The 19,241-nt window shown below is 40.2% G+C and overlaps 1 long non-coding RNA gene across 1 annotated transcript in view; it reads left to right on the top strand.

The window, feature by feature from the left end:
• Positions 1–1,647: 1,647 nt before the first annotated feature.
• Positions 1,648–19,241, top strand: part of LOC104079086 — a gene marked incomplete at its 3' end in the record, with an annotated part of 58,049 nt that continues 40,455 nt past the window's right edge. The window contains exon 1 of the long non-coding RNA XR_683545.1: positions 1,648–1,787. This is a non-coding gene — a long non-coding RNA (uncharacterized LOC104079086). The remainder of the gene's footprint in view (positions 1,788–19,241) is intronic.

Raw genomic sequence — 19,241 nt, 5'->3', positions numbered from 1 at the left:
TGACGGATCAACACCTCATCTACAGCTTAACTGAGATTGTTTGCCACTACTTTTCCCTATTGTTCAGTGAAATAAATATTGTGGATGCTAGTTCTGTTTGAGCTGGGCACAAGGTAACTGCAAAAACAGTCACTGTCCATGATGCTTCGGGTTTTTCAGCCTTTATGTGGAAGGACCTATTTATCTGTATGTACAGAAAGGTAGCATTTTACTTAAATAAATGAATAATCATGTATGCTATACTACCCATGATGGTCTTCTAAGACAAAAAGATCTGCTATACTGAATAAAAAATGATAGTGCCGAGCAATGCATTGGTAGAAATAACACATATCAATCTTGTATTTTCCTAAACTGAAACATGTGTTTCCCACAGCACCGAATGGACTTAGGAGCACAAGACATACTGAACGTCTCACACAGTCCATTTAATCAAGTTAATTCCAGACCTAACTCAATGACTAAAGGCGGTTGCAATGGAGAGAAGTTTCCAACGTGTTAAAAGTACTTGAAAAAATTGGAGTGGCTCCAGTGCTGGGTAGAGCTGTGACACTTGTTTTTCAATCTCTTTGCTTGCTGCAAAATTTAGCTTTGCAGGTTTTTTTAGGCACAAACTGAGGCTAAAAGTGGACTTGTGCGATAGAATGCTTTAATGAGTTAAGGTAGGTTTCAGATATAGAGCTGAGGCTCTCTGCTGTTCAGGCGGTCACTCATTTCTGGCCATGCATGTTGGCTTTGGCATTTGTTGGTCCCTTGCTGCGGTAATTTGACTTTCTGAGCTACAAGAAAAGTAACTCCCCCCACCAAAGTGTATAATTTTCTGCCAAATGAATGAGTTGAATTACCTCAGAAAAATGCCTGACAAGGATGAAAGCTGGTGCAAGGAATGAAGCTGGAGGAGGTGTCTGGTGTAGGGGCAAGGGTGTGTACGGAAAAGCGGGATGGAGGAGCGGGTCCATTCCTTCGGGTAGCAGCAAGCTGTTAGGTCGGCTTGCACTCAAACTTTGGCCAAGCAGAACTTGCCTTTCATTTTCTGTTTTGCCAGGTTTCCGCCTTGAATGGGCCAAAAAATTGATATGTGCATGAAGTTTGCAGTTTCATGCAGGCACAAATGACTGAGTTTTATTAGTTGTTTTGTAGCGGTATTCATATAACTTTCTTTTTCTTAAAAAATCTCTACAGACACCTTCACCCTTCCCCTGCAACCAGACTATTGCTGTGCATTACTGATTTATTACATACGGTCTTTCTGTAGCAAACATCAGTATTAATATTTGAATAGCGATCCATCATATCTCTCCAACAAATAAAGCACAACCGATCTCATTCTGATCTCACTTACCCTGCGATAAAGCAGAAGTAATTTCACTGGATGCAAGCATTACACCAGTGTAAAACCGCTGGAGTTAGATGAAAACTGGGAATGGCAGAGAGTAACTGTATAATAAAAAGACACCAGGTCATGCTTTGAATTGTAGAATATTAAAAGGGTCTATTGTCGACACGAAATTTTTAGGTAATGAGTGTGTGGGCTTGGTGGCTGCCCCTGCCCCCGTCAGTGTGACACGTATTGCAGAGGAGCTCGCTCAGTCTGTGCACTGGATTAGAAATCAGCTGTCATTAAGCAGCGTTTCGCAGTGTAAAAGGTTCCTGGTGTGACGGTGCGCACGAGAGGCAGCCGTGGGGATTAAGCTGGCTGGTAACAAGCATTTGTATTTACCAGTCTGGTTAACTTCAGATCAGCCTTCTAAACATTTCCATGGAAACAAGGGAAGTTTTGGTTCACTGTAAGTGGCTTAATTTACTTTCTAACCGTATTAAAAATAGAATATTAAACAGAGACAAAACTAACTCTGAAACATATTTTTGATAATACAATTTTAATCAGTCATGGCATTCAGTGATTGCTTTTCCATACTCCCTGCAGTTAGGGGTGAAGCTTTCATTGAGCAGTTGCTCCTTGAATCTGCAACGGCATGAACAAAGTAAGCCAGGAAAAGAACTGTGGGATAGTTGAGGGTCTTAAATCTTTATTTTTGGTAGAAAACAATTCAATGCCTTTGTTTGTGAGCTTTCCTGGTTTTTTACAAGGCATGAAACTTGAGAGATTGGAATGTGCTTACATCCTGGAAATTTCCTATATATCTACTATTTTACTGAAATGTCGTGTGTAAATTTTGATATGACAGGATAATCACTTGTCCAGTCAAAGAGACAAAAGATATATTGATGTACTCATAGAGAAACGTACCAAAAACGCGTTTTCATTTTGCATTGGCATCTTTCAAGTCACATTATAGAAAACTAATTGTAAGAAGACTTTTTCCTGGATTTCTAGGAAGAAGTTCAGATTTCCATACAAAGAGGGGTGCTTTGGAAATCATCTGAGTGGAAACGTCCTAAACTTGTTGTAAAGCAACAACGTGAGGGGGATTGTAAGCTGACTCACGCGGGTGAGGTTCTTGCTCAAAGTGCCTGTCTGTCCCTCCCTCCGAATGCGTGCACCCAAAGACGAACTGTTCGTGTGACTCACGAGGTGTTTTCCGGTAGAAGTGATTCTTACTCCTGTAATGCTGATAATTGTTAAACATATGAACTGCTTGAACAAAACCAGCTTTAATTATGCATGAATGCTGATCAGTCTGGAAATCAATTTGGCTGACTCACACTCAAAATTTAGCGTTATTCTCTGAATTTCAATAACTCTGAGTTTTTATCTGAAGTTATATTCGAAGAGCGATCAGAGGCAGCAGGGAAATTGGCCTTGATGTTTATCTAAGCACTGGAAATGAGTATAGCCTCGCATCTATAACATCAGGGAGGAGCTTTTCCTTTCCCCTGCGGTACGGAGCTAACAGTGCTGTCCGTATTAACGCTCAAGCCTGCACAGTGCACTTCTGCAGCTGCAAAGTGGTAAAGTCACCATTTTACATAGGGGAAACCGAGACAACGAAATACTCCACGCTTTGTCCGATGTCACAGAGGCTTTTTGCAGTTGAGGGAATTAAGTTCCTGTTGCTTGAAAGCTTGATCTCAAACTTAACTTTTCACACTTTTCTCATTGCTCATCACTTTCACCCACGACGGATGAACTCCATCTATCCGGTCTACCTAGAGAAGCAATAAAGTGTCATCTACTAAACTCCGGGGCATTCTGATAATAAACCATAACTAAGAATTTCTGTTTCTATAGAAAATACGGTCAACCTTAGTTATTAAAACATGTTGTAACAGGTGGCTGGGCGTCCGGCTCCCTTTCATACCTCCCCGGAGAGGAATGCGTGCAGCTGACTGCAGGCAGCTGTGTGTGCGCTTGGAGAACTCTGTCTGACACGCCTGCAGCTCTGCAAGGGGCTTTAATCAACAGCAGAAGCAGGCGGAGAAATGCAAAGAAAATGTGACCGAAATACTCTCCTAGGTAACTATAGTATCTGGAAGAAACCCATGTGAATACATTGGCAGCGCGGTGGTATTATTTCAAGGCAGAAAACCTGAACAAACTGGACTCTGATCCTGCTGATGTATGCTTAAAAGTGAGCATGGAGTATAACGCTTTAAAATGTTTTGAGTTTTTGTGTAAACTCTCCTCCAGCTGCTGGAGTCAGACGAAATAGAAAAAGGACCTTAAGTTTTATATGAAACAAAAGGTAGGATGCTGGTCCTTGTGAATGCAAACAGGAATGCAATGTAGAAAAAAGCTCAGAAAGCGTAAGTCTGTTGTGTGCAGTGACAACTGTGAGTATTCCCAGATGGGACCATTCATGTCTTTAAAATACACAAGCTTACAGGCTGAAACCCGTATTTTTTGAATAATAACCCCTGCTTCCCTTCTCACCACAAAATATAAATTCTCATTTTTAACGTGTGACAGAAAGCTTCTTTATGTCCTTACAAGCTGAGGTCCTAAGCCCTCCCTGATAAGTCTGTGGCTCTGGGCTGGGGACAGAATTAAAATGATTTTCTGTGTACTGCAGTCATTTGGGTGGTGCTGCCGAGGTCAAGGAGAGAGATTGTAAGCTTTCGTTTCGTTCTTAAGTTGTATCAGGAGCAAAGCAAGCTAAGGAAATATTCTGAGTGGCACTGAAAAATTATAACGGTCCTCAAATGGTTTGGAAATAGAGAGAACAACTGGGGAAGGTTTAAAATGTGTGGTTTTTTCTGCGTCAACAACAGGTGCCAGAAAAATGCAAGTCAGTCGGAAGGCAGCTTTGTTCTTGACAATAGATTTTGGAGGCTTTTGCAGTTTTAATAATATCCAGATATCTCAGGCAGAGGCTGGCCGTGAAACTCTTATATAGAAATCTGAAGTATATTGAGCTCCAAGGAAAAGGATACTGTTGCAGAAGTTGCTGCAAAGAGGGTTTTCTTCCTCATAAGGTGTCAACAGCAGCATTAGACCTGAGGACTTTTCCATATGGGCAATGGGCAAGTCTGCAGTCCATTCAGTGAAGAGATGGAGCTTATCTTAGTTTTAAGTTGAACACAGGTGAATACGCAAACGTGGTGGAATGACGAAAAAAGAGCCAAGGCTGCAATGGAGCTGCACAAAGAGCAGTTGGGTACTGGTTTGTGACCTCCTTCCAGCCTGACCTTCTAAGCATCTATAGTCTTCAGAGGGCTTTGTGGGGTCCAATGCCACCAGGAGAAGCTGGATGGGGCGACCTGAGTGACCATGAGGTCTGCTTCTTCACCTTGTCCTCTCATGGCTCTGAGCAGCGCACAATCCACCAGCTCCTTGGAGACCTTTGAGGAAGAGGAGGTGCTTTATCCAGTGTCTGCACTCTGGTCTCTCATCAATCCATTTTTGAGCCTGTAATCTGAACTCTTCCTCTTTTTTCCTCCCAGTTGTTTCCATCAGTATTAATTATTCTTTCTCCTCGTGGCTTCTTTTCTATGTACCCTTCCTAGAAAGGCTTGGAGGTTTTTCTCTGTGAGAAAAATGTCTGCCAGATTTGCTAGGCATTTGTAACCAAGCAAACTGCTGGTTGGTCCTCATTGTTGATCAAATCACTAGATTATCCGCAAATAAATAGGAGACTGAAACATCTCTCTTTTATAAACTGGTGTCTGGGATTTTGTCTACTACTGGAATTAATTTCTGATGGCAATTATTGTTCCACTTAAAAATAATTAGCTTTATCTTCTACTTAGAAAATATAAATTAGGCAGTTGTCTTTGACTAGATATTCTCAGGAGCACAGGGAAGCTAAACTCACTGGTATTGAGAAGATTTCCTCTTTATTAGCTTAAAAACTCCTTCTGTAATCTGTCTAGGAACATCTGGGGAAAAATAACAATTTATGCTTATAGAAAACCATATATTTCAGTTTCTAACAAAATGCATCATTTAATTCTAGCTGATCTTAAGCATGAGTTTCACAAGCAGGGATCCCAGTGCTTTATTTCCTTTTTTTTTTTTTTTCCCCATTTAAAAAGGCTTTTTGTTGTAGGCCCCTATTTGCTGTCATCAAGTGGAAACACAGCTCTTCCAATTCCCTGCTCCCAGTATCAAACGTATTCAATTGTACAGGTCCCTGAATAGGTACAAAGTAAGCTGTTAAAAAAGCTTACAGTCATGTTCAGGTACTTCAAAGACTTCTTTCAAATATGTTTAAATGTTTTGAGAGCTTCTTTAATACCAGAGTAACCTCCGGCAAAATTTATTAACCTTTGATTTACATTCCTCATTTGATTTGCATTCCTCTTCTAAGTTATCAGTTTCTAATTTAGTTTTTCAATTTGAACCTCTGAAATAGAGATACGGGGCCAGAGTCTCAGCAGATGCAAACTGATTTGTGTTTGTTTCCAACATCTGAGAATCTGGCTTCTTACATCTTCTATAGATTTCCCCAAACGAGATATTATTGTTTTCATTCTAGAACCTTATTTTCAGTTGTATTAGTAACATCTGGCATTAACTTCATCTTGCAGTGACAGGCAATTGCTAGTTCTGAATGCAGCTGTGAACAAGCACAATATTGTTCACTTCAGTTGAGCTACGTTTGCTTTTAGCGTGGCAAACTGTCAGCGAAGAGTCCAAAAATGATTTAGATTTAACATTAATGAGGTGATGCTCTGTATTGCTTCACAGCTGTGGTCTTTTCAGACAGTATTAGGACGCTCCTACCTTCCCCACTTGTGTTTGTAAATCCTACAAAGCAAAACAGCCCGTCCTTCCTTCCTCTGAAAACATGGACTAATGCCAAGAAACAATGAACTAACACGAATCTGACAAATACAGAAAATCTTCTCGCTGGAGGTCTGTCTGTATTAACCATTAATCCTAATGGTCTCTATTGGTGGGAATGGATCAATGTCCCTTTAAAAGGCATGACTATACTCAGAAAAGTTGCCTTGGGGAAAAAATCAGCCAGCAACCCTTCTTTTTCACAGTTCCAATTTTTGTATGTTGAGTCATATCTGCCAATTGTAATGCCAGTATCTTTTTGTCTTAGTGGTCCCGCTGAGCTGGAAACACTTTGAGAGAGGGAACAGAGTTCTAATCTTTTCCATGTGCCTTTAGTGGAATATTTTACTAAGCGTCAGGTGCGAGGCCAAGCATGGCATCATGCGATGCCTTGATGGTATCACTGACCTTGTTACTCCAAGAGCTTTTATAGGAGTCAGAGGAATTATTATGGAAGGCATGCGGCCTCATTTGGACTGTGTACTGAGTTTCAGGGCTGACTTTAAAACCAGTGGTACAGAGTTGTGAAAAGCAAAAAGAAGGAGGACAAAGATGAAGGAGATGAAGAAACGTGTGAAATGATCCCACAAAAGGCACTGACTGCTACCCATGAAGTTTTGCAGAAGCTTGCGGGCTGAGGCTGAGATGGAGTGAAAAATGAAATAAAACAAGCAAGGAGAAAGCCCAAAGGGTTAGAGAAGACGATCATGTTTTAGGAGAGAAATTAAAACTCAGGTAGGGAACATGTGCCTAATTTTGTAATATTATGTTCAATATAGCACTTGAGGTTTCTTAAACTGAGACTTCGGAGAAAAGTGATGTTGCAGCGTAGCTGAAAGCTACAGAAAAAGACGAGATGCTCTGGGTCAAACACCACCGCTGGGGCTGCAATGTGTACCAAGGATTCAGGTTTCTGTGCCATGGAGTCTGCATCCACTGCTCTGTGGTGGGCTTATTGTTATCAATGTGGGCTAACCCTGGAGCAATCGAGCCAGGGTGACTTTTGCCACTGATTGCTGGGAGAGAAGAATGAGGTCCATATGGCCACTCTACAACAAGTTCAGAACTGGAGGTTTTCAACCTAAAACTTATTTTCCCTTTTGCAGTTAGGAGAAAGAAGATGAGTGTCTCCTTCAAGCTGGAGGCCTGGTTTTGTTCAACAGTGGGTTTAAATTAACCTCATTATAAGTGGGAGCTTGATGGCTTTTTTAGTGCAGAGATTTGTCTGTTTAGTTAAGATGGCTTCTTCTGTTCAACTGCTGCTAATTAGCATCCATCATTAACTGGTCCAGAGCTTGCAGCTCTATTCATTTAAATGATTGTTAGTGGGAACTACACCCATTGAGACATTGGGTTAAATGCCAGTTTAATGAGGGTGTGTTGGTTATTTCACCGTAACTGAAGCTCCGTTCATCTGTTGAGAGAAGTAAAGGTTTCTGTCCTTTCCCACTAAATAGTTTGCTGAAACTGTGATCCTGAGTATATTCAATTAAAAGAAAGCCCATCAACACTAGAGGAATCCATTACGAAAGAGGGAGTAATAGAGAAATCGAAGAATAATCTTACAAATTGTTAGGTAAGAGCACAAATATTTAGCTATTAAAGCCAATCTTTGGTTTTATTACAAATTTTCAAAAGCTGGTTTCTCCCAAAAAGTGCCATTTCCACAGCTCTAGCAAACGAGGTCTTTATCCACTGAGGCAATGCAGCACAGAAAAGCAGCACCGCAACGGTGACAGCCTCTGTTTTTGATGACACCTTGCAGACAGAACCAGGGCGAACCCTCCAGAACTGAAAGCAAAAGTTGCTATTGCATGAGCAGAAGACATTGCCAGCTCGCTTTGCCTGACTTCGTAGTGCAGAACCAGTGACGTAGGCAAGTTCTCAACCCTCCGCTCTGTGAAGATAAGCCTTACCCTGGTGGTGTGGTCCCCCGGAGAGGAAAGGCAGTGCCGCTGGCTGGCCGCTTTGGCTGCAGTGTTTCTATAAGGAATCCCAACATGTGGCAGTGGGTACGTGGCAAGTGTCTGGTAGCATTTATCCAGCCATCGGACCACAATCCCAAGAATTCTTCTCCATCTGTATGCTTCCTAGGAGTTATATAACTAGGAAATTATAAGTGCATGCAGCAAAAAATATGAAAGAATACAGAACAGATGAAGTGAGAGATTTTGTCTTAAAATAAAACTTTCTCTTCTGATTCTGATTTAGATTTTTCTTCAGTCCAACTGGCATTCCTTACCTGCCTTCAACAAAGTCTGCAGTGGCTCTTACCAAGCCAAGTCTCTGTATGTGCCTCTGCCCTGATTGACCTTCAGCTGCCCTTGATGCCATTGACCTTACCCTTTTCCCAGGATGTTCTTCCCCTTTAGTGGCTCTAATGTCTTTTGAATCACATTTCATGATCTTGTCACATTTTGTCATATTTTGAATCACATTTGTCACATTTTGTCACTTTTTGTCACATTTTGAATCACATTTTGTCATCTTCTGACCCTCCTCCAGCCTTCTGTGAGAATGCCGCAAAGACCTGCCCTTGATCTTCTTTGACTCCTTTTCTCCTTGTTTCTTGGTATTGTTATCCACAAATACAAATTTATCTTATCATGTATATGTTGATGGGTCACAGACTAGCCTGCCTACTCCAGGCCATTTTTATTCTGTCCAGACAGTGGTCTGGGGTTGCTTTTCTGACAGGTCTGACTGACATCTAGATATCATTTTAAGCCACCATCAACACATGACTATTGTTAATATTTTCCACTACTGTCTCTTTCAGTCTCTTTTTGAGCACAAAGTCATGAAAGTGAACTTTCCTGTATCCAGTTTGGTTGGACCTTGCACATCCTTCTGCATACCTTCTTTTAAGGATGTGGTCTTTTTGTAGCTGTAACATAGCCGAAAGTCTTATCCTGGCTCTTATCACCTCCCGTCTCACTTACTGCAAGATTCTTTTCTCCAGCTTTCTCCAATTTAAATTAATTCAAAAATCACGTGCATTTTCCTACCCCAGTACATTGACAATTATCACCACCTTCCTGCATTCTTCTGTTAGGTCCTCTTTCTCTGTTTATGCAACATAACCTTGTTTGCATTTTGAACCACCTTCTTGTCTCATCTCCACATGGCTTGTCATCTCTTGTTCGTTTTTAAATGTCAGCTTCCACCTATGATGGGCTGATGATGCCAACTCCCTTCCTCTTGTTTTTACATCTTTAAATCATCACCTTTCCCATGCTTACCTTCACATTTGGAAGGAGCTCTCTGAAACAGCAACAAAGCAACTTTCAAGTCATTTTAGAAGTCTTTTTTCCTGTGATGCCTTACAGAAACCTTGACAAGTTGATAGTCTGCCAAGGCAGATCCTTTTCATGCTGACTGATATTTCTTGTATTCCCTGGCTGTCTGGGAGCCTCAGATGTTTTCTGTTTCAAATGGGAAACTTCTTTTTCAGTCACCTAGCTCAGCAGGGCCCTGGTCCGTGATCTGCAGGACACTGAAATAAAGTTTGCTTTACTCTAGGCACAGTCGAGGAACCGTCTCAAGCCTGTGCCACTCTGTCTTTCTCCTTTCCTCCTCCGCCCCAACCCACACTACAACTCCATTCATCTCAGCTTCATAATATTGGTGATATACACCAGGATGAGGCCACATCTCCTAGAAACTAGCAAGTTGGGCATCACCTAATGGTAAACAATATCATTTGTCTGGTTAGTGTTTGCCACGGCTTTTGTTAGTCCTGAGCCAGGTAGAAGTAAAAAATGGGTTTTGCACAGCAGTGAAGAAGTCTTTGTGGCTTACCTGGTTACAGCAATTGTCCTCTGAGGGACTGGCTCCTGCAGAGGTGGTTTTCACAAGTGCCTTCATCTGCTTGCCTTCCAGATGTGGGAGAATAGGACCTGAGCACTGGGGACATTCTGTGCAGCTTGAAAAACAAGATTATTTTCAGAAAGTCTGTAGTTGTCCCAAGTAAGCAGAAAAGCACGAGCGTGAGGCGGATAGATGACATTACTTTGAAAGGTTTATTGCAGGACCAGAATCCCTTTATATTCTTCATAGAAGAATATAATCAATGTAAAAACCCTGCATTTTGTCCTAGGTACAATTCAAATATTTTTTTCCTTTCGATCATTATAGCCAGCGACAAATCTGTCCCTGGGAATCTTGCAGCAGACCCCCATTTCATGGCAGATGCCCTCAGCTTCACGGTATAGTCAGAGCATTCATCCAACCACGTGCTGGTGGGTGCCTTAGCTAAGGTGCGGACCCTAGAAAGTCTGAGGTTGAATGTCCGTATGTCATATTTCTAAACAAAGCAGACTTTCAGAGGGTGTTGGTTTTATAGGGGGTGTGAAAGAAGGAGGGAGGGCTTGATTAGGTTGTTTGAGCAAAGGAATTAGGAGGAAAAATCTCTGAAATTGATACAGGAATACGGCACATGAATTCTGACTGAAGTCAGTGGGGAAGAGTCTAAATTTTGAAATGAAAGCAGAATGCTATTAAAACTGAACTCTCAGTGCTCTTGCTTTTTTAAAGTTAAGTCATCTCTTTTTTTTATCTCCAGAGTGACAAAGCCATTTGGGTTTTATTGACCAGTGTGTCTTGATCTGCCTGATGACATTTTCCAAGATTAATGTGTCTGCTTCTTGACAATGCGTATACTTCATGATGCATCACAATTAACCACTGCTTCTTGGTGTGATAAGGAGGGACTCTTTATCTGCAACTGCATGACTTCTATCTTGCATTTCAAATGGCAAGTAAACAGACAGGCCCCCTATCCACTTCTCTCATCTACCTTTTTGAAGTGAAAAAAAAAATTGGAATTCATCCTTAGGTTCCCAGTAAGATGCAGCATATTTTGGAGAGCAAGTTGGACTGGAAATATAAAAAATAACCAAAACCCACAATGTATAAGATACAGAACACACAAGCATCTCCCATTATTATAAACACTTGACTTCATAGCTTTTATTTATTTGTGTTTGTAGAAATGTCAAATTAATATTTATGAGCTCTCTTTAGTGCATTTGCTAGGGGTTTCTGTTCGTTTTCAGTATAAATTGTCAGGCTAACGCTGTTATTCAGCATTGTCAAAGTATGTTTTTTAAACTCAATGGGAGTTTCACGTTTTGACCCAATTCTGCAGGGATGTATACTATTGTGCTTAACTTAAAATTGTGAGTGATCCATTTGTCTTTAACATGACTCGTCACATGAATAAATTTAAACTTGTGTGCATTTGCCTGAAGCCACAGAGTTTTTGTCATAATAACTTTACAAACATCCCAGGAAGAGGCTCAGTTAGAAATTTGTTACTGTTTTAATTCAACTCAGAGCTGAACATAAAACATTAATACCGATTCAAATTTACCTAACCATTGTTTAAATAAATTTGGCACAATTTCTTAATTTTTGGATATCACACGACATAAGATGAGTTTTGATTTTATCAGTGTTTGGTTCCTCCAATGGGACTGCCAGCAGAAGCAGGGACCAGAAATAGAAGTGTCCCTGGCATATATATCCATTTTGTCACAGTGTTTTGGATGCAGATTCCTCCACCCATGTTATGGAGACCTCCAAGAGCTAAGAGGTGATGATGACTAGATATCTCCGTTATTAAACTGGAATAGACATGAAACAGTGATCTAAAAATGAAATATACTTGCATATATGTTGAGAGAGAATCCAAATTTGCAATCCATTTAGTTCTTTATTGGAAAAGTAAAGACAGAGTTTAAGAAATGCTTTGAGCTTCACTTTGTTAATTTATTTTCTTGCTTTCTTCTTTGTTTCCTCCCATATATTCCCTACTCCCCTTGGTAATTTTATTTGCTTCTGGTCTTTGTAAGGTCCCTTGCTGACAGCTAATTTTCCTTTCTCCGGGGAGTATTTCAGCTGAATGTTGGTATTCTGAATGTGTGTAATGTATCTGAATAATACAATCTATGTCACAATAAAAACAAAATAAATGTCACAACTGGTATATCTTTGATAGGCAGGGACATGGCATCATTGTAAAGGCACAATGAAGACTTCTGCTCCATGCACATTTGTAATAAGAAAGGTTGTCAGGATGTGAGAATTCCTAAAGTATAGGATGGTAAACAACACAAAGGTTTTTATAAAGCATTTTACATAAATCAGTTGGTGAAGCCTATTTTAATACTGTTCAGGACTGGCCATTTTATTGCAAAAAAGAGATATCAGAGCTCGAGGAGTATGATAGACCTGAAGTAGGTGAAACACTCTGATATGAAAAGGGATTGAATTGAGATTTTTGATTGAGGAAAGAGACAAATAAGAGAGAAACAGATAAAAGGATCCAAAACCACAAGAAAGAAGTTGGATTCTTTTTTCCTTTTGGCATGAAAAAGGCTATTTTACATAATTAAGAACTGAAAATTGTGAAACTATGGAAGCAATTTTTTTATAATGGAAAGTGGCCACAAGAAGAAATCCAAGCCAAATAAAGTAAACAAAAAAAGAGATTGCATCAAAAATATCCAGAGTTATTATTGAGGGAAAGGATCTGAAATTTCATGCCTCGTGGCTTGAGCCTGCCACCAGCAGGGACAAGGATGGGTATAGACCATGCCCATCTGCCCATCAAGAGGTTCTTGTGCTTCTCCCTAATGAGTCTCTGACTGGTGACGATCAGATCCTGCAGAGTCGGGACTGGACTTGCAGGTTGGTGGTCTGATACGTATTGTAGTCCCTGTGAATGATTAAACAAGAAATCCTTAATGTGATGTGAAGCTGCTTTAATTGAGTGCTGAAATTTATTTTCCTGTGGTATAAATTAATAAAGCAGACTTGAAGTGTATGTAAATTATTGATTATTTTTGGCTGGGTGTCAGGATAGCCCTCTTCTGAAGATAAACAGAAACAAACAATGATCTTAAAATTTTAGAATTAACTTACTACTCTATTTAACCAAATATTAAACTCAGAAAAAATACTCTAAAATAAATAACGAACTTCTTTGATCTATATTTTCTGTCTCTGAGAAGTGGGATGCAAAGACAAGAACTTAACCAAGAACTCCTGAACTTCTGTTCCACCTCTGCCTTTTTTATGAATCTTTTTCCGAGCAAATTGCTTAGTCTTTGGGCCTGTCTCTACTTGGCTTGTACTTCTGAGGCCCAGAATCGAAGACACTGCTTTTTAATTTAGGCATGCCAGGTGAAAATCTAAATTTAAATCCACAGGTGCCTTTTTTTAAGCATCCTTTAAACAATTTTGGTAGCTTTTTCCACAAAACCATTAGCTTGTGGATGATCTGGATTCACGGTAATATGCTTAAATTTTTGCAAAGCATTTAAACTCAGAACAATCAAATTGTGATCCATTATTTATCATTAGCATATCTGGTATGTCAGGTCCAGGGTTTTATATGTAAAGTCTTTTACATGCTTGTGTGCATATGTAAAGCTAGAGATTTCATTTTTGTATTTTCTAATAGTGCTATTTCTATATAGTGGGAATAGTCATTCCAAATCAGAACATGAATATTTCTGGCATGGACAAACGTCTTAATTTCTACATAGATCTGCAATTTCTTGAATTATCATCATGGGGTGTATTGTCAGATTGTTTACCTTTTTTTTCAAGTTTCACATCAATCTAACATTACTGAATAAAATACTACCTACAGCATGAAGTTCTTTCAATATTATTAAAGGAATTGTGGTTATAATTTATTGAATAAGGTGTCAATACCTGGTATTGTTTTTCAAAAGCCTCAGCTCGTACTGTAGCACTGGCAGACAAACCCACCTGTGATAGGAAAGTTTTCTTGACTGTGACATGTATACATCAGACTCAGATGTTTGTTCCACTTGTTGACATTTGTGTCTGAGCACTGCAGGGACATTTCTAGGAGCATTTATGACAGGACAATTGAGTTTCGTCATCCTTATCTTATATTCTGTTGACAGCTTTCCAATGCTATTAAAGACATCATAGAATTGATTTTCTACCCATAGGCTTCTGTCCTACAGCATAAGCTCTCATAATGAGCCAGAGCATTTGCCGTGTTTTCAGCCCTTGAATTTTTTTTTCCCTGAAACAATTACAAACCTTATCTTTTCAAGATTTTCCTTTATCCTTATGTCAAACTCATATAAACCTACAACTAGAATCATTTCTCCACAGCATTATCTATGGTTACTCGTCTGTATTCAGTCCAAGTATGTTTTCTCTTCAGATGGTTTCCTGTAACTTCAGCTATCACATTACGCTGTCCAGCCATAATCAACTAATTAGCAAAAACTCATTGGGGGCATTGGATGCAAATGCCTCTTCAACAATGCCGTGATAGGCAATTGGCTTCTTTTTAGTACCTTCTGGCTTTTTTTTCTTGCAAATATGGAAGGTCTTTCCAAAGGTGGAAGATAAAGCTTAGAACTGGTTTTGGTCTGTTCTGGTTCAGCCCTCCACACTGGTTTTGCAAATTCCTTCTATTTGCAGTCTGCAGATTCCTCCGGAGAGATTTTTCTAATCTTGTCCACTTTGTCTTCTTTTCCTTCCAAAACCTCCACTTCGGTTTATTTGTGGTCTGAAATCTTGGAAATGTTCTCTCTTTTTTCTGGAGTTTGGATAAGGAATTCCTCACATTCTCCCCCCCCCGCCCACCCTCAGGTTTGGGGCTTTTATTCCCCATACAATCTGATCTCCAGAATTAGGAATTTCACAAGCCCTCCAAAATTGCGTATTTGCCGCAACAGAATGAAATCTGTTATAAATTATTCAACTATTTCCTCTTTCCTCTGAGTTCTCTTATGAAATGTATCTCTCTCAATAGCTTCGTTTGTGTCTAGGAGCTCAATATTCATGTTTGCGCTGCACATTCTGATAAATGATTTTCTCTGCCTCAGTCACAGGCTAATGTACAAATCTAGTACATCTGTGATTGAACTAATCCGAAGAAAATCTGCCTGTTCTTATCTGTGCTTGCCAAACCCTTGCTTTAACTTTTCTGTTTCCTCCAGAGTTTCTGCAGAGCTCCAGTTGCTCAGGAGTTTTTGCTGCTCCTTTTCTTATTCACCACTTCTCTTAGACGTAATCTTCAATTTCTGTAGCTGTACCCCCTGTGTCAGACTGTCGGGGGTGTATGTGTGTGTGTGTGTGTGTCATAAATTTTAAAATCTGGGTTAGGCTCTTAAGTAATGAATCTTAAATAAATAAAGCAAGAAAGTTAATAGATGATAGAAAAAATAGCTTCTGGAGAAGAAAAAAGGATTATGTACGGTTTATACCATACACTAATCGGTCTGTATCGCAGTGTTTCAGGAATGTAATTTCTAACACGGAGAAACTAAAAGGTCCAATTATCACTACAAAACTATAAAACAACAAAAAGACTATTTACTCATATTTTTAATTTAAAATTTTATGCATGGTTTTATGCAAACGTGTTCATAGCACCAACACTGAAGCTCTTGTTCTTACAGAGAGAAAAATTTCCGGGAGAGATCAATAGTAGAGAGCAGACATATTGGGAATTTTCAGGAAGGAAAGTTTTTTCTTGTAGAAAATACTAATTAGACAGGATCCAGGTGAGCCAGGTGCTGGCATGGGATCTGGCCTTAACTCTTTGCAGCTTGAGCAGCACCTACCTATGCGCTTATCCCCTTCCTTATCTTCCATTTGATGGTGTGCTGGGCAACAGCTGGTACCCGGCAGGTTTCTGGTTTCCCTGTGTCACTGGCCTGGTTAATTGGCAAGTAGCTCATCCCCTATATGGTTCCTACCATCCTGTCAAAGAGGCATCAGAGGACTTCAGGGAATTGCGCATCCCACCTGCAGGACAGCAGAGAAGGCAAAAATTACATTCTGATCCTTTACATTTCGATTTTCTCCTACTCCCAGCATTATTCTGGCAGTCGGATTTTTGGTGCCATTTGGGGTGAGAAGACATTACGTGTGATGATGGATTTCCATTTTCCAGACAGCTAAGTCTGTGATTGGCTCTTGGAGGCTATATTTGTGGTCTGTCTTTGGGAAAATATTTTGGAAACATCTGTAAAACTCTATTTCAAATGTCTGGCTTTTGGCTGAAAAAAAACCTCAAATGGCTTAGGACTCATAATTAGGAGATGTGTTTGCAAAAAAGGAAAAAAGTTTTGCCTCTATTGGTTCCCAAAAAGTTTAATGTGATTTTGGGAAGAATGAGAGCTTTTTACAGGTATTTCTTAACAAAACAGTATCATGTGAGGTTGAATCATCTTGTTGAATACTTCCATTACATGGCAGAGTGCTATTTGAGTTATGGACAGTCACTGGCAGCGCATTTAGAAAAAGCTGCTAAAGAAAAATTGCTTTTTAAACATGAACTGACGGCAACTTTCAGGCCATAGGTTCTAATAAATGAACAGTGTATGTGAAAGATCATGAACTGTTAATAATATCTTGTACATAAACTTTGCTATTATTCAGCTGAGCATGTTTCCAATGCTGTCAATTTATATTTAACAAAGATTTTTGACAGCTTGTCTTTTAGATCACATTATTCTAGAAGAAGCTCATTTATAATGAACATGATCTGAAATATTAAAAGTGTGATAACACCAGGAGTTTTGGAGATTTTAAATCGAGTCTTAAATAATGACTAAGGAAGGAAATGAAGTGTTACGGCATGCTGCTTTTTTTTTTTTAAATAAACACTTTTCCCCAGTCCCAAACGGGTCATTAAAGGGCCATGTTCTTTGCCTGCTCTATGCAGGATCAAGGCACCCGTGAAGTAAATGCAGATCTACAGTATGAACACCAAGGGGAGAGAAGTGACCACTCATCCCCTCAGATGACTCTATGTGTTTTTTGTCAGTGCTTGATTTAATTCTGTCTTAGCTCTCCTCCAAAGGTTCTTGGTTTTACACGGCTGCTGCTGTAGCAGTGACACTTCAAGTTCAGTTTGGAAAAGCAGAATCTAGTGTTAATTCAATAATTGCCATTCCCATACTCAGTAACAACGTCTTCCTGTCCAATTGCCTTCAATCCATTGTGAATGCTTAATTTTTTCACTCTGGCTCCTCTATAGATGAGTTCCTCCATGCTGAATATATATAGCAATAAGAAGACTATTTACTTTTATTTTTAATCTAAGGAGAACACCTTTGCAACCCTTTCACAAGTGGCAGGGTTAGCTGCATCCCTTACGCATACAAATGCAGTTCTGTGTGCGTTAGCCTACGGGTGTAATATAAAGATTCTCCGTGGTTTTACCCGGACACCACTGTCTTATCAATATAGATCCCCAACATGATGGGTTTCCTCAGAGTGAAACAAGATTCTGATCAAAGAACAAAACAAGATTTACCTATTTTTATATGTTTAAGCATCACGAGCCCTTTGCATGAATCCTGAATATAGTTCGAAGGAGCTCCCATAACCTTAAAATCTATGTCTAAAGCCATAGGTTAGTTTGCTTCAGCCAGTAGGAAACTTCTTAAGGATTTCATCTCATAAAAATGAGTTCAGGGTGATAATATTGCTCACGTGAACAAATATCTCTCATAACCGAGCCCTAAGATAATATCATGTTAATCAAATGCGAAAGTTTCTGTTATTCATGTTATTCATTATGTCTGTCTCCTGTGGTGTAGTTCACAAACACACTGGGGAAGGAAGGGGCCCAGGTTGTGTTATGATTTGCTTAAAACAAAGCCCACCCCCCTCCTTTTATCAGTTTTAAATTTCTCGCCATTAAGGACCGCCAGCTATTCCCTTCTCTTGGCAGGATAAATCCATCGCTTCATTAATCATTCAGCAACCCGAGCTCGGTGGTGGCTGCGGGCAGGCTGCTCTGTGTCAGACCATTCTCCCGCTGCCCTTGACTGTTTCACCAGCAATACAACCCTGCTAATATTCGTAAGGGGCTGAAGCGGTTCCTTATAAGCATGAAAAGTCCCATTCTTGGTCGTAATAGAGCAATCTCTCCAGTCTGGCCTCTCTGTCAAAATGTCTCAGGGCTCTGGCCTGGGCAGGCAGGGATGGCTGGTGTAGATGAAATGGCTACAGCCTGCAGGCACGTCCTCCTAGCTCTTGCTCAGGGGTTTGTACCTTCTGATGAACGTCCGCGGGGCAGCAGAAGGAGATCTGCTCCTTGTGGGCAAGCGAATGGAGTTGGTAGCCGTTCAGCCTCTCTGTGTAGATCTTCCCTGGTTCACACCAGGAAGGTGTGGGGTTTTCTGCTGGATTTTGTCTGCATGGTCTTCAGGCTCGGAAACTTGCTTAGCAGCTACTTTGCTTTTCTGTCACATCAGTCAAGGCTCCTGAGCAGCCATGTGGGTTTTGCCGACTGATCGGTCGAGCTTGTTCCGATGACTTAATGACTGTGATTATGTCACTCAGCGTTTGGCTCACCAGCTTCGGCTTTCAGCTGCGGCTTTTTTTGGGAAAAAAAGCGCTGAGAATAGTAGTCCAACATAACGCACCGCTTTCCGTAATGTCCATTAGGTGTCCCCACATGCTGGCGGCTTGTGGGTACTTTAATTACATCTTCTCAATTAACAGTGGCGTGCTCTGCATGCCTTCATTGAATGGAGTCCCCGATTTCTATACTGAACACAACGCTGTAGCACTTTTACATTGTGCAAGAAATTCTCATTACTTGTAAGAACTTGTACATTTGCAGACCACTATTTGTCAGTTGCTGCGTCTGAACCTTAATTAAGATTGCATTTGTAAGTAGATAATATATACAAAATGGTAATTCTGAGCCCATAACCACCTGGCATGTTCTTTCCTACCACTGTGCAGCTACTCTGTTTGCAATGCAGAACAGTAAGAGAAATTATAAGTAAATTAAATATACAGGCATAATGCCATCTTTCAGCTTTGTTGTTTGCAGCCAAAGCAGCTGCTGGATCCCTTGTTAGAGCACTAAGTTTTCTCCAGTTTTCTAACTTGTTCTGTCCTGGATCCCTGGTCTATGGATTATTTGCTGCCTGAATCATTATCCCGCAATTTGACAGTCTCAGAGGGAGAAGTCAGCTTCTTACAGCACCAGGGATAGGTTTTTCTGCGCATGGGTGGGTGGTAATAGGAA

The sequence above is a fragment of the Fulmarus glacialis genome, unplaced genomic scaffold, assembly GCF_000690835.1.
Source record: "Fulmarus glacialis isolate BGI_N327 unplaced genomic scaffold, ASM69083v1 scaffold1997, whole genome shotgun sequence".
Taxonomy (NCBI): domain Eukaryota; kingdom Metazoa; phylum Chordata; class Aves; order Procellariiformes; family Procellariidae; genus Fulmarus; species Fulmarus glacialis.
The sequence above is the reverse complement of the archived record's forward strand: the minus strand, read 5'-3'. Positions and strand labels throughout refer to the sequence as shown.